Genomic DNA, 14,895 nt, shown 5'->3' on the forward strand with positions numbered 1-14,895 from the left:
TCCTTTCTTCCAGCATGCCATGTAGTTTTCTCCGTCTACCTATCAACAGGCCCAAAACAGTTTCTTTATTAACCAATGAAAGCAACACAAAGACAGAAGGACCTCCTACACCAGGTTTGGACCAAAAATTTATTGATTCAGCAGGCTTTGACTAAATCTTTCTTGTAATTAATTTTGATGGTATTTGGAAAATGGAAATAAACTCAACTTTTAGTTAGCCCTACCCCTCCCCAATCAGAGCAGTTAGGCAGGCTGACAGACTCGCCTGCATCACTCCCTGAGGTGTTGCCGTTTCCTGTTGATTTCTCTCAGGATTAGAGAGGATGGCAAATTCACTTTTGATGTTTTGTAGTTGATGTCCCTTTCCTGAATGACTGTGTCTTTGCCTACAGGTAGATGATGGAAAACTCAGAGAGAAATGGACACAGCCCATCTTCAGGAAGTATGAAGACTTGTGGAAGGAGGTAACCCCACTGTAAGAGTAAACATCCCGCTACACATTCTTTAATGTGTCAGGAGGAGGCTAGAGGGGCCTGGCAGTTGGATGGTCCCTAAATGCAAATTAATTGGGTGTTATGAGTTGGGCATTTGGTCCAGGATGAAAGTCTTTGTTGTGGAGGCTGACAGTGAGTTGTCATGGCTGTGGCAGCCGTGTGTCAGGTCCTGGAGACCAGACCACTGACAGGGGACTGGGGAGATGGCTGAGTTGGTAAAATCTGCTGCCCAAGTATGAAGACCTGAGTGTGAGCCCCAGCATTCACCTAGAAAGACAGATGTGGTGGTTCATGTTCATAATCTCTGGGCTGGGGAGGTAAAGACAAGCAGATTCCTAGCACTCTCTAGCCAACCAACCTAGCCTACTCAGGCAAGCTCTTGGCCAATGAGAGACACTATCTCAAAAACCAAGGTGGATGACTCTTGAGGAATAACTCCTGAGGTTGATGTTCAGTTTTCTACACATACCAGGTACACCAGGAACCCCCGTGGCACACAGTCATACATGCAGGCAAAACACTTATGTATGTATAAATATCATAAATAGTTAATTTTTAAAATTCTTTCTCTCTCTCTCTCTCTCTCTCTCTCTCTCTCTCTCTCTCTCTCTCGTGTGTGTGTGTGTGTGTGTTTTCATGGGCATACCAAGCTGAGCCTGTAGAGGTCAGAGGGCAACCTTTGGAAGTTGCCTTATTCCTTTTCCTCTGTGAATACCAGGAACTGAAGTCAGGTCATCAGGCTTGGTGGCAAGTGCCCTTACTCATTCAGCCATTGGCCCTGAAGTTGCTTCTGACGCAGGGGACTGATTGAAATAAGAGGTCTAGTGAAGCCCTGGCTGTGATGAAGGAACCTTTGGAATGCCTAACTTCTCTCTTACAAACACCCAGCATCAGGCCAGGGCTATCCTCCTGAGGTAAGCAAGTGCAGGTGTGTCTCAAGCAAGAAGGTAGGTATGTGCAGTTAGTATAACAAAAGTTATATTTTATTATGTAGAGGGTCATCCCACAAGGTTCACACTCTAAATTCCTAATTCTAAGATCCTAAGCTTAGCTCCCCAAAGCTGCTCACCTACGTGGATGCTTAGCCGAAGGTCAGGTCTAATCTCTAACAGAAGTCTCTAATTCAAGGATCAGGATCCTAGGGCAGACTCTCCAGTTATAGGATAGATCAAGATGGCGTCTCTCCAGATGTGCAGAGCAGAGCATTGCTCCTGGTCTCTGCTTGCATAAGTCCAGTGGGCATCATGGGGTTCTTGGACAGTGTCTGGTTATCTTGAGTGAGTGATGTCACTGGGTTCTGATTATCAGCTACAGTCTCGGGTATAGTGCAGGTCCTGACTAAGCTATTTTTACAGGTCTAGAAGGCAGTTTGTTTCACTGTGCTCCTTACAAGGTGGTACCCCCAAGCCCTAGCACTTCCCAGGAACCCCAAGAGAGTGCTTGCTCAGTTGTGGGAAAACTCACCTTCAGGGACCAAGGGGAATGCCCCTGACAGATTGTTGGGAAAGAGCCAGAAGGTGGGAGCTCCTGGCTTCTCAGAAAACCCTTTCCCCTCCCTTTGTTCTTCCTCGTCTACAGCACTAATTTCTAAGCCGTCTCCATAGCAAAATTCACAAGACATTGCGGTATGTCTGTATACGTGTTGTCCAGCTGAGCTGTTTCCAGTCATGGGTTCTGTTTTGTTTTTTAGTTGAAAGCTCTGAGCCATTTCTGAGATTGCCTTCCCCAAAAGTGAGATGTCATCAGGTCTCTCTGTCTTTGCAGTCTGGTTTTAAGAGGCCAGCATGAGGGAGAGGGGCTCATCCATGTCACGTTTGTGTCAGATTTGTCCAAAAAACACACTCTCTGAGAAGAGAAAAACAAACTTCAGAACAGGTTTCAACATTTCAGTTCCTATGACCCAAGTGCCAAGTAGGGGGAAAAATCAATTCAAGTTAATTTTATTTGGTTTCAGATATCAAGTTCTATCAAGAGATATCACATTCTATCAAAAGCTTCCGTCAAAACATTGTGTTTACATGCGCATTGATTCTGAGTAGAACAGGGAAGTTCAAGAAGAGTTTTTCTCAAAATTCCCTTCACACAACAAATGGGTCTGAACACATGTCCTGAAAGCTAACCTAGACCACAGACTACATAAGATGTTGGGGTTCTAAGGTACAGTCCCACTACTGCAGGAGATGAAATAAAGTTGACACATGTACCATTTTGGGGGGGAGAGATGTTTCAAGACAGGATTTCCTTGTGTATCCTTGGTTGTATTGGGACTCACTGTGTAGACTAGGCTGGCTTCGAATTCACAGAGATTTCTCTGCCTCTGCCTCCCGAGTGCTGGGATTAAAGGAGTGCACCACCACCTGGTTCTATATGTTCTCATTTTTTATCTTTATCATAATGAAAGAAAGGGGTCTGGGGAGGTGGTTCGTGACTCAGATGCCTGCCTGGTGCACAAGGGGAAGTGGCTTGTGACTCGGGCACCTGCCTGGTGCACCAGCACGGGATCTGACTCTACTCCTGAGTCCACATAAAAAGACATGCGTGGTTGAATGAATGTGTATCCCAGCACTGAGGAGGCAGAGGCAGGAGGGTCCTGCAGCTCAATGGGCATCCAATCTATCTTAGTAGGCGAGCCCTAGACCCCAGTCTCAAAGCACAAGTGGGCAGCTGAGGAATGGATCCCAGCATTGACCTCTGGCTTCCATACGCAGGCATATAATGTGTGTGTATCCCCCACTCACATACACCTGCACACTCACACACCCCGAAAGGAAACCACAGTGTAGGGATTCAGTTCGTAAAGGATCTTCTCGGCTGTGAATCAGATGTTAATTTTCATACAGCACAGACTCCATCTGGAGGAGGGAGGAAAACTGGGAGTTTTCATTCTTCTGTATGGGTTGGGGGTTGTGGGTGGTTCTGCAGGGTGGGACAGCCTGCTGCCCAGGGATCCTGTGACCTACCGAATCACCCTCCCCACATTCTAGCCCTTCAATGGAATTCCCAGGGCTTGCCTTCCTCTCCACCACAGTAGCCCAGAGAAAGATGACTTTGCCTCCTGCCTGTGTTCCAGGTGTGGCCAGAGAATGACTTCTCAGGAAGGCTGCTCCACCCTGGGAGATGGAAGGCCACTCTTTCCTGTTCTTGGCCTATCCCGCGGACAAACCCTGGGTATGACTTGAAGGCTCTTCACAGTTTACCACATCCTTTCCTCCCTGGTAAAGAGCGCATTCGCCGAGGGCAAAGGGGCTAGCCTCTAAACTTCAACAGCAGCAATCAGAGTGCAGCCAGCAGGGAAAATGGGTGGAAACGGGACCGGAAACCCGGCTTCCGAATTCAGCTTTGAATTTCTGAGAAAAAAAAAAAATCGATTGACTTCACTCAATGTCCTTTTTAATTCTCTTGTATTTTAGCTCTGTAATTTTTAGATGATTGGTTTTGAGACAAGGTCTCACACCGCAGCCTGGGTGGCCTAGAGCTCGCAGCAGCCCTCCAACCAACCGTGGTTGCAGCCGTCCATTCCCACTGCCCCTGTCCCCAAGGCATATGAAAAACGCTACTCAGTAAAGGTTCCAAATTTATTTTTAAAAATATAAAAATACGAATTTTGAGAGAAAACCCTTTTCAATTTTAAGACAAAGTGTAAACTAAAAAGAAAGAACAAAACAACGTTTAAAAGAATATAAAATACAAGCCCTGGGATTGCAGATATAAGCTATTACGTCTAGTGAATTTTTTAAATTATTTAAAACAAACTAACCGCTGTAGCAATTTCTTAGAAATGACGTGACATGGCAAAGCATACTGCACATGATGCCTGGCGGTCAGATCACGGTTACTGGTACACAGTCAGCCCAAACATTTAAAGAACACACACACCCCTTCATTAGCTATTCTGAAACACATAGAATAACTTACCTCATCAGCGGTGTCTCCAGTGCCACACAATGTTACAACGCCTGTCCCATCGCCCACGCTTGTCAACCACCAGTTTCTGGTGTTAATGTTGTTAGTGTTAGTTTTTTGTTTCGATGTTTTTTTTAATTTTTCAGTTTGTGGCTTTTACATTTTTTTTCAAGTTTTAAACAAATTTAAATTTTTACAATTCATAGTTTGTGCCATCTTATTTTGAGTTATATTTGTGCGTATGACTCAGGGTGCTGTGGTGGCCGAGAACAACTTTGGGGACTGAACTCAGGTTGTCAGATTTGCTTAGATTTGCTCAGCGGGTGTTCTCACACCCTGAGCCATCTCACTGTTCCCCTCCCCCCTGCCCCTGAGACAAGGCCTCATGCAGCCCAGGCTGGCCTCAAACTCACTATATAGCCAAGGATAACCTTTTGCCGCTATGTTCTGTGTGCTGGACTAATAGGCATAGGTCCCCCACTCCTAGTTTATGTGGTGCTGGGTCAAACCCATGGCTTTATGTGTACCAGGCAAGGTAGCTGCCGACTGAGCCATGTCCCCAGTCTGTTTTATAATTCTCATTTTTTAAATTTTCACTGAACTGTCCTTCATTGGAACAGCATTATTCTTTGGGGACACTGATCACTGGGAAGCGTGATAGGAAGAGACGGACAACTTTGCTGGTTACTTTCTGATATGAGGAGAGAATAGCACGACCCGAAACTGACTTATGGAAGAAAAAGTTCGCTTTGGCTTCCAGTTCCAGAGGGGGAGTCCGTGGTGGCAGCAGGCAGCAGGCAGCCGGAGCAGGGAGCTGGGTGACCACATCAACCACACAGGAAAACCAGAGAGAGCAAACCAGAAGGGGCCAAGACTACAAACCCTCAAAGCCATCTCCAGTGATGTTCTTCCTCCAACAAGGCTGCACCACCTAGAGATTTCACAACCTTCTGCAGCAGTGCCTCGAACCCAGGACCACACGTTTAAATCCGTGAGCCCTGGGGACATTTCTCGTGCAAACTACTACAACAACTGAACCAGTTTTTATGGTTGTAATGGTGGGCCCGAGTCGTCAGGTTGATACAACCTGGAATCTCCTGAGAAGAGTCCCGGTGAAGAATTATCTGCATGGGGTTGTCTGTCACATGTCTATAAGGGATTGTCTTCATTAAGTCAATCAATGTGGGGTGACCCAGGACAATGTGGGTGGCGCTATTTCCAAGGCAGGCGTCCTGACCTGTGGGGGGGGGGGATAGGAGGGATGAAGAACTCAAGCTGAGCACAAGCAAGCAGGCAAGTAATTGTGGGTGTTGTCCTTCCTCTCTGCCCTTGCATCTGGAGTGATTCGCTCCACTGCTTCCAGCTGCTGCAGTTTCCAGCTGCTGCCACTGAAATGTTCCTGCAGTGTTGGACTCAAAGCTGGAATTACACACACACACAAAAACAAACCCAGCAAAAAATAACAGAAACAAAACAAAACACAAAAGCAAAACCCTTTCTCCTCTAAGTTGCTTTTGTGAGGGCATTTTATTTCAGTGACGGAAATGAAAGCGGAACCGTAGCCAATATTAAAATGGAGCAAAGGCAGAGAGCTAGGCGGGACAGGACAACAGGCCATGGCCTGAAGAAAACACACCCTATGAGGGTTGCGAGCACGGAATCCAAGACAGATGACACGCACTCCGGTTTTCCCTAGCTGTATCTAGAAGCAGAATGAGCAGTCGAGAACAGCTGTCGGATCAAGGGATGGGAATCAAACGCAGCATCTGAGAATAGAGCAGAACTTTGAAAAGCAACGTCTACCAGCGTGGCATGCTAGCATCTGACCCCAATCTTGCAAACAAATGCCCACAGACCTGTCTGGCCAGCAGTTCGAGGCCTGCACTGATGCTCAATTAGCTATAGACTTGCAATCCGGATGCCAGCCGATGGTTCCTTTTCATCTACCTGGTTTCTGAGCAAACAGAGCCCTGAGTGGTGCTCTCACGCCAAAGGCTACACTGACGATTGCTCAGATCAATGTCACTACACTGGTCCTTTTCAGTTTTTAAGCATGGCATTGGAAATTGAAGATAAATAAGACAGGGCTCTGCCTCCAAGGGAGGGAGACAAGCAAACAAATAAATTACAATACAGCATCCTCAAAACCATGACACGGTGGCCTAGGCAGGAAGGAGGAGGAAGTGATTAACTCCTTCTGGGAATGTGTCACCGGGATGACAAAGCCGGGGGAGGGAAGATTGCATTCAGACAGACTCCTAAATTATTTATAGACGTGTTGTTTAAAAAAATGTGGGAGGAAACACTTCATTGTCAGCTCTTTAAACAGGTCTCGGCTTCAGTCTCTTTGGCCTTGAAACAGAAGCAAGATCACCACCATCACCTGGAAAACTCAGCCATGACGCACATGCATTGTCCCACCTGTTGCTCTTTTCCCTACAGAGGCCAGTGACTTGTGGCAAATGTGACTGCCCTGCCAAGCCCACAGAAAAGTATAGCCTTGCCCCAAGACTAAAGGGCCAAACACTACCAGGACTGGGCCAGTGAGGCTCCTAAAACTGTCTGTCTCCATCAGACACGAATATGTGGGGGAGCACCAGCTGAGCCCTCGCGTGAGGTGGCGGCAGCATCCTCTTCATCGTGAGGATTTCAGTGATCTGTCACAAAATAAAGGCTCTGATTTCAAAAGCCGAGAAAAAGGACGAGTCTTTACTGCAAAATTAGTTTCTCCATTGACTTTTTATTAGATTGAAAATGCACATGTGTGTCTTCACAGCTACCGCTACATCTTGGAATTACCACTCTAATTACACACGATGCTTAACCCCACCCTACAGGTGAAACAATGAGGTGAAGAGAGATCTGACTGCCTAAGGCATGTCGCCAATGAAGGTACAGGCTATACCCATGTGTGAAGGAACAGGCTATACCCATGTGTAAAGAGACACCCAGTACCATAATACCTGGGGCTGCCGTGTTATGAGAAGGAAGGGCAAGGCTAGAAATGGTGACGGCTTCCTAGCAGGAGGATCCTGGATCTTCCTATTTCACAAAAGGAAAGAGGAAATCAACAAGGAAAAAGCCTTCACTGCATGAGAAGCCCACCCATGCCTAGTCAGGACCTGTTAGTGTCTGAAGGGAAGCACAGAAAACTGTTCAGAGTCTTCAGTGTTGGGGATGAAGTCAGCTCCAGGCCACTCTGTTGAAGCGTGGACACATTCAAACAAAAACAACAGAACTCCTGACTGTGTGTCTCCTAAGCATTCCTGAGTGAATCAGGGTTGACGGTCCGCCTGATCTTCAGCAGGGAAACAGTGCCTTTCCCTGTTAGAGAGAGGTCGGGAGTAACAGCTTCTGCCTGCTGCAAACCTGAAACTTCAGAAGTGTTGCTTTGAGAGCAGAGGACCTAGGTTCGACCCCCAGAGTCCATGCGAGGACTCACAAGTCTGGAACTCTAGTTTCGGGGTCTATGTTCTCTCCTGACCGCTGGCACCAGGCACACATGTGGTTCACAGACAGGCACGCTGGCAAAACACTCGCAGAGTTTAGAAAGCACAGTCGCTTTGAGATCAGAGACGCCCAGGAGTTCAGACCCCAGTCATTGCTCCTATGAATGTCTCTCTGTGCCCTCCCTGGCAAGATATTAACTCCAGCCTCTCAAAGACACTGTGAAGACTTAGTGTCTCCTACACAGAAAGCACACAGGGTAAGAACCTGGCCTATGAACTCAGTCTTGCATCCGGTAGTCACCGCGACTCCGGTAGTCACCGCGACTCCGGTAGTCACCGCGACTCCGGTAGTCACCGCGACTCCGGTAGTCACCGCACCGCTCTCCTGAGAGCAGGTAGGACACATAGGTGGATGAGTTTTGGGAGAAGAAGAATATTTCGCTCAGCCCCTTGAATAACTGCAGCTGCTGTTCACTATCATTCATTTTTCAATTTATTTTTCTTGTCCGTGCACGGGTGTTTTCTCTGTACAAACGTCCAGGCACCACACGCGAGCCTGGAGTCCACAGAAGCCAGGAGAAAGTGTCAGGCTCCCTGGAACTGGAGTTGCAGACAGTTGTCAGCTGCCATGTGGGTGCTGGGAATTGAACCCAGTTCCTCTGGGAGAGCAACCAATGCTCTTGACCACCGAGTTATATCTCTCCAGCTCCTTGTTTGGTTTCATGAAGACAGGGTCTCAGACAACTCAGGCTGGTCTGAAACTGGCTAGGTAGCAGAGACTGGCCTTGAACTCCCCAAGTCTCCACCCCTTAAATCCTAGGCTTACAGGTATGCAGCACAAATCCAGATTCTTTTCTTTTTCTTTTCTTCTTTTTTTCTTTTATGTTTTTTTTTTCTTCTCTGTGTAACAGCCCTGGCTATCCTGGAACTAGCTTTGTAAATCAGGGTGGCCTCGAACTCACAGAGATCGGCTTGTCTCTGCCTCCCGGATGCTGGGATAAAAGGCCTGCACCACCACCACTCAGTTTACAGTTTCTCTGAAAGGAGAAATGCTGATAATGAATGTGAAGATGAAATCCTCACATACTGCCGGCAGGAATGTGCATCCACCTGAGAAAGCAGAGCCAGTTTCTCAAAAAGTCCGTCATGGAGTCCAGCGTGGTGCAGCCCACCACGCTATACATGCCTGAGAGAAACTAGCTGCTGAATTCCAGCAATAATTCCAAAAGGAATTCTTTGGGCCAGGGAGCTGGCTCCTGATGATTTGAATTTGGATACTCAGCACCCAGGGGGGAAGTTGAGCGTTGCTCTGCACATCTCCAGCAGATGGGAAGGGAGATAGACTCACCATTAAACTGTCCTGGAGTCTGCAGCACCAGAAAGCAAGAGACCTCATTCAGCAAGAGGGAAGGTGAGAACCAATTCCACACACTTGGCCCCTGACCACACACAGGCACGCACACCGCTTTTGCACGTATACACACACTTGAACACAAACACACAATAATAAAATTTTGAAAGAAGAAATACCATGGTACTACTTGGGAATATTTCCACTCCATTGAACATTTGTTCTCTTAGAAGCCATTCGAAGAATTAAGAGAACAGAAATCATAAGCAGCCATGTTAATGCAAGATCTTCAGTTACCAGAATTTGTGAGGTGAATACAGGCTGCTAGCAATGTCACTCCAGGAGAAAAGAAAAGAGAAAGTACCTTATCCATACAATGGGACAGTTTCCATCCATGAAAAGGAACTAAAGGTAATATACACTAATAGAGGAACCTTGAAAATGCTAGGCTGTCGCAAAAGGTCACTGTGCACAATTTCATTGTCAGAAAATATCTGGAATGGGAAAGCCCATAAAGGTTAAAAAGATTGCCTTCCAGTGACCAGGGAAGAAAGGGAAGGGAAGAGAAAGCCAGGGGATACGATCTTTGTTAAGGGAAGGACACAGATGGTCTAGACGGTAGCGACACTTGCTCAGCGCTCTAGATGTATTAAACTCCTGGAATTTACACTGTGGATTGCCACGATTTCCTTATGTAAAATATTTCTCAATAAAACAATTTAAGAACTCACAAAATAGAAACTAGAGGAATCAAGACACAGGCAGAGGGATGGAGACAGAGGGACAGAGAGGCAGAGGGAACACTGTGGGTCAAAGCTCAGAAGTAGTAACAGACTTTTGTCCAAAACATAGTGACAATCTGATAAAGACAGAGCCCTGTGGCCAGTGGACTATGACTTGTTTGCGACATTCTGTTGACCATATAAGAAGAGAGACTGAGGGTGAGCAGGGAACACCAGCAGCTGGACACGTAGGACAGAGCAGGGCTGGACAAAGCTAATAACACAGCTACTAAGCATGCACAGTAGGACCACAAAGGGAAATGAAAACAGCCGGCCCCTCCCTTTTCACAGCTTGAGAAACGCCATCATATGAAATATACTACAGAGGAACAAGCTGGAAAAGCACAAGGGGGACCATGTGTAAGAAGAAAAGAATACTTCAGGGCCTTATGCGGGTCCTTCTTTCATTGCTGTAGACGAATGTTAGTCAAAGACAGCTGGGGAGAAAAGCGTTATTCTGGTCTCAGCTTTCAGGGGACTGAGTTCATGTTGACAGAGAAGACAACGGCAGTGGGAGAGACAGTGGGCATGTGCAGTGGTAGCCGCTATCTGGGCAGACAAAGGACAGAATACAGCCTAGGGTGAGGAGCAGCTTAGACACTGTAAAGTCCTCTCTTGAGGGCCTACTTCTGTCAGGAAGGCTCTACCCTCCGAGGCCTCCACATTCTGCAAAAATCCGAAGGAGCTATAAGACAAGCGTTCAAAACATTATCCTTTGGAGGACATTTTAGGGTCAAACCATATCATTTCTGGTACCTATGGCACATTGTCTGGCCTCCTAGATTTTCCCCGGAGCCTTAGTATAAAGCCTCTTTAACGCCATGAGTCTTGTATTGAGCGTATTTGTGAGGCAACAGCACAGAGACGATGCCAGGCTCTGCTGCCAGCTCTCTATGTCACCGTGTCCCCTTCACGGTTGCTGCAAGAGACCGAGCGAGCACTTGTGTGACAACCCGAGAAAATATCCCCCCAGGTTGTCACTGTCCATCCAGGACCCCTTCAGCTGTCTCCTTCAAGGAACAGTGCTGACATGGGCTTATGCTTGAAGGGCGTGGTCGATCGGTAGTTAAAAATTAACCAGACTAGCTTAATATAAAAGATATAGCTTTAATAAACAGAAGAAAGGAAAACTTACAAAACCAGGGTTCCAGTGATCCGAGAACGCAGGGGGCAAAGAGGAGGCGGCAAGTGTACCTTGATCTTTTATTTGTTTTGTCTGGCCCCAGGGGGACACACCCTAAGCAGAGTATGATTGGCTGAAGTTCCCCATCATATGTTTTCACGCTTTGGAGCCCCTCGGTTGGGTCTGTCCTTCGAGCACACTTCCTACTGTCCCATGACCCTTTGCAGGGTCAACAGCACAAATCTCTTCAGCAGTTCTACCCACTTGGTCCTCATTTGCACCGACACCAACTTTAGCTGTGTTTGCACTCCTTTTCTCTCTACACGGAGCATTTCTTTACGTTTACATAGTAGTGGGGTGTATGTCCAAGGAACGTAGATGTGAGGGACTACACAGGCCTCAGCACACGTGATCAGGTCAGAGGACAACTTCGCGGTCGGCTCTCCTTTCCTGGATCTACGTGGGTCCCGGACCTCAAACCCAGGTCACCAGTCTCGTTCAGCAAGTCCCGTTCACTGCAGAGACAACTCATTCGCAGCACCCTAGGCAACCCATTTTCGACATCTTTCTGCTTCACTTCTGTCCATTTCTCTCTGTAAATCTGGCTGAAAGCAGCAATTCTCACAATCTGAATGCCATGCTCGCTTGAAATCTCTCCTACCGAATGAATTAGTCCATTTTTTTTATTAATTTATAAAAATTTCCACTTCCGCTCCTCCTTCCACTACCCTCCCACTCCCCCCACTCCCTCTCCTCCTCCCTCTCCAGTCCTAAGAGCAGTCAGGGTTTCCTGGCCTGTGGGAAGTTCAAGTTCCTCCCCCCTCCCTCCAGGTCTAGGAAGCTGAGCTTCCAAACAGACTAGGATCCCAAAAAGCCAGCACATGCAGAGGAAACAAGTCCCAGTGCCATTATCAATGGCTTCTCAGGAATTAGTCCATTTTTAATTGAGCTTCACTCGTTGTTTCAGGACGACAGAGTGTAACTCACGGTTTTTAGCTCCACCCCTGGCGGAGTTTTTGTTTGTTTGTTTTGTTTTATTTCAGCTGACACCTCATGGACCCCATGTTTCCTGTCCACCTTCCCATGAATGCTGTGGTCTTCTAAACATCCATCAGAATGGCTCAGCAAGCTCTGCTGACAGCGGCCTAGGGCTTTCTGCTGTTCCATCTTTTCCATGCCCTCCAACAATTCTTAAGGCCTGATAGTCACGTGGTCAGGCTCATCTCCACACACACACACACACACACACACACACTCACACTTTAGTTACTTGTCTTGTATCTGTGACCAAGATTTTTGACAGAAACAAGAGAGGGAAGATGGTGCAGTCCCTCGTTCCAGAGGTCTCAGTCCATCACAAGAGGTGCTCAGCTCAGTCCGTGCAGTAGGAATTTGTTGTTCGCATGGCACAGGCAGAGAGCAGAACTGGAAAATATGGCAGGCATAGATCTCAAAAGCCCAACTCTGGTGGCCTACGTCTACTGCCCATGCTCCACAGTCTTCAAAGCAGAGCCAGGAGCCAGGAGAGGGGAGTTCAGAGCATTAGCCTGCGGGGGCTCTGCACGTACAGACACAGCAGCCCACCTCCATCATCAATGGTTAGGATCCCTTCGTCAGGCCTGCCTAGTTCTGCAGCACAGCTGTGCGCCTTGACACTTCTAAGTATGGATTGTCTCTTTGGACCTAGAGAAAACAGAGCAATCAGGAAGTTGGGGGGAAAAGAAAACTTTAATGAAAACAAACTTCATGGAAATAAATAAAGGCCTATGTACTGCAAATCGGGATCAGAAAATAGTATATGGAATAACCAAAAGGGTTTAAAAGAGGTCCCGAGCACACCCAGCAGCCCTCACACATTGATTTACATTTATTGAGTGAGAGAAATCAGAAGAAAGCATCCCAGGAGGAACCTGGGCTGAGAGCCAGCTTAAGGGTGACAGTGGGAAGGCAGGGAAGGAGCAGGAAAGAGTAAAGCCGGCACCATGGGTGTGGGGGGGAAGGGAGGATGGACACTCTCTCAGCCAACTGAAGAGCCCTGACGAGATTCCAGACATTGATTCCTGCACACAGGGAGGTAGAGAAAGGAAGAGAAACTGAGGCACTGACGGGGAAAACTAGCTTCTATTTCCTCATCTGCCCTGCATGGTACTGTGAAGGGACCACGAGATGTCCCCTGGGGTCACACGCTGGCTCCTTTCTCACGCAGAGGCCAGTTGCTTAGCATTAAGTTTTGTTGAAGTCAATGAGTCTACAGCGAGGCCACCCTAGCTTCTTTGTCCATGCTGGTGCAGAATGGAGGAAGCTCACATCTAGCACAAGCAAAGCGATGTGTCATATCATATTGCCAAAAGGTTGCATCATTTCTAAACTTTCCGGAAGCCTGGATGGGAGAGAGGTCATCTGTGTTTATTTTGTGAAGTTTGGCCTACCAGGAAATGTGTGGGTACAAGAGATATTTCGGGCCCCTGAGACTAACTTAAGACACTCAAATCTGGCAGCCTGCGCTATAAGCTTTGGTCTCTAAGTAGATCTTTGAAAAGAGGGGCAAATTGCAAAGCATGCAAGGTTTCTTGGCTGCACGAACCAAGCCACGTATAAAACCCTGTTGCCAAACAGAGAATAGAACCAGATGGCAAGTCTGAAAACACACAGCACACATTGAGTCCTCCGTAAAACACTCCTGCCGCCTAATCCAGTCACAGTCATTTCTAGAAGCATTGCGTAATCCTCACCAATCCCTTTTAATTCAGGCTGCAAACTGACCTTAACCGAAGATTTTTTAACAAAATTTTTTTATGTCAAGTTGCTCTAAGAAAATAATGGAATCTCTTCATCATGGGAGAAAAAGGAAACATCTGATGGATGTAATTTTCACAACAGTTCAAATATATGTGGTTGTTAGTAGTCTGCTCACAGGCCTCCTCCATTTCTGGCATAGTTTAGTTTGGTCTTTGCGTCATTGGTAACCTAGAAGGTGACTAGAGCCCTTACTTTGAAGAAACCTGTTTTTTTCCTGTGGGACTGACAAGGAAAATCCTACACATACACACACACACACACACACGCACACGCACACGCATACACACATACACACACACATACACACATACACACACACGCACACATGCACACACATACACACACACGCACACATGCACACACATACACACACACGCACACATGCACACACATACACACACGCACGCACATGTACACACCCGCACGCATGCACACACATGCACACACATGTGCACACACATGCACACACACATACACACTCATGCACGCACACACACACACACACGCACACACACCTCCAGACCCAGTCCCAATCACATGAGAAAAGAGTATGGGAAGTCATAGCAGGGCTAATGCAAACAGCACACAGAGGAAGCCAATGCTAAATGATGGATGCAGAGGACAGTTCTGTCCCCAGAGGCAGGTCAATCGAAGGACCACCTCTCTTACCCATTGCAGTTACTATTACTAGGGCTCAGGAGGTCCTAACAAGAGGAACGCAGCATTTTCATTTCCCTAGCAGCCCACATTCCCATTCCATTCTGGGGGAAATCCTCCTAGACCCTGCAATGGGGCATACAGCCATGCTGACAGACAGTAAGTCAGAAGACCACCTAGAGCTGAGAAACTTCCATCCATCAGCATCGTGCACGAATCCCCTCCCTGCCTGGGCAAGCATCCAGTAGGATGCAGATGCAAGCCACTCCCAGGTTCACACATCTAAGAGGGAGGGCCCTCGGCTGTTGGCCCTCTCATCAGGACAAAGCAAGGACTG

This window comes from Myodes glareolus, chromosome 20 (assembly GCF_982192425.1).
Source record: "Myodes glareolus chromosome 20, mMyoGla1.1, whole genome shotgun sequence".
NCBI lineage: Eukaryota > Metazoa > Chordata > Mammalia > Rodentia > Cricetidae > Myodes > Myodes glareolus.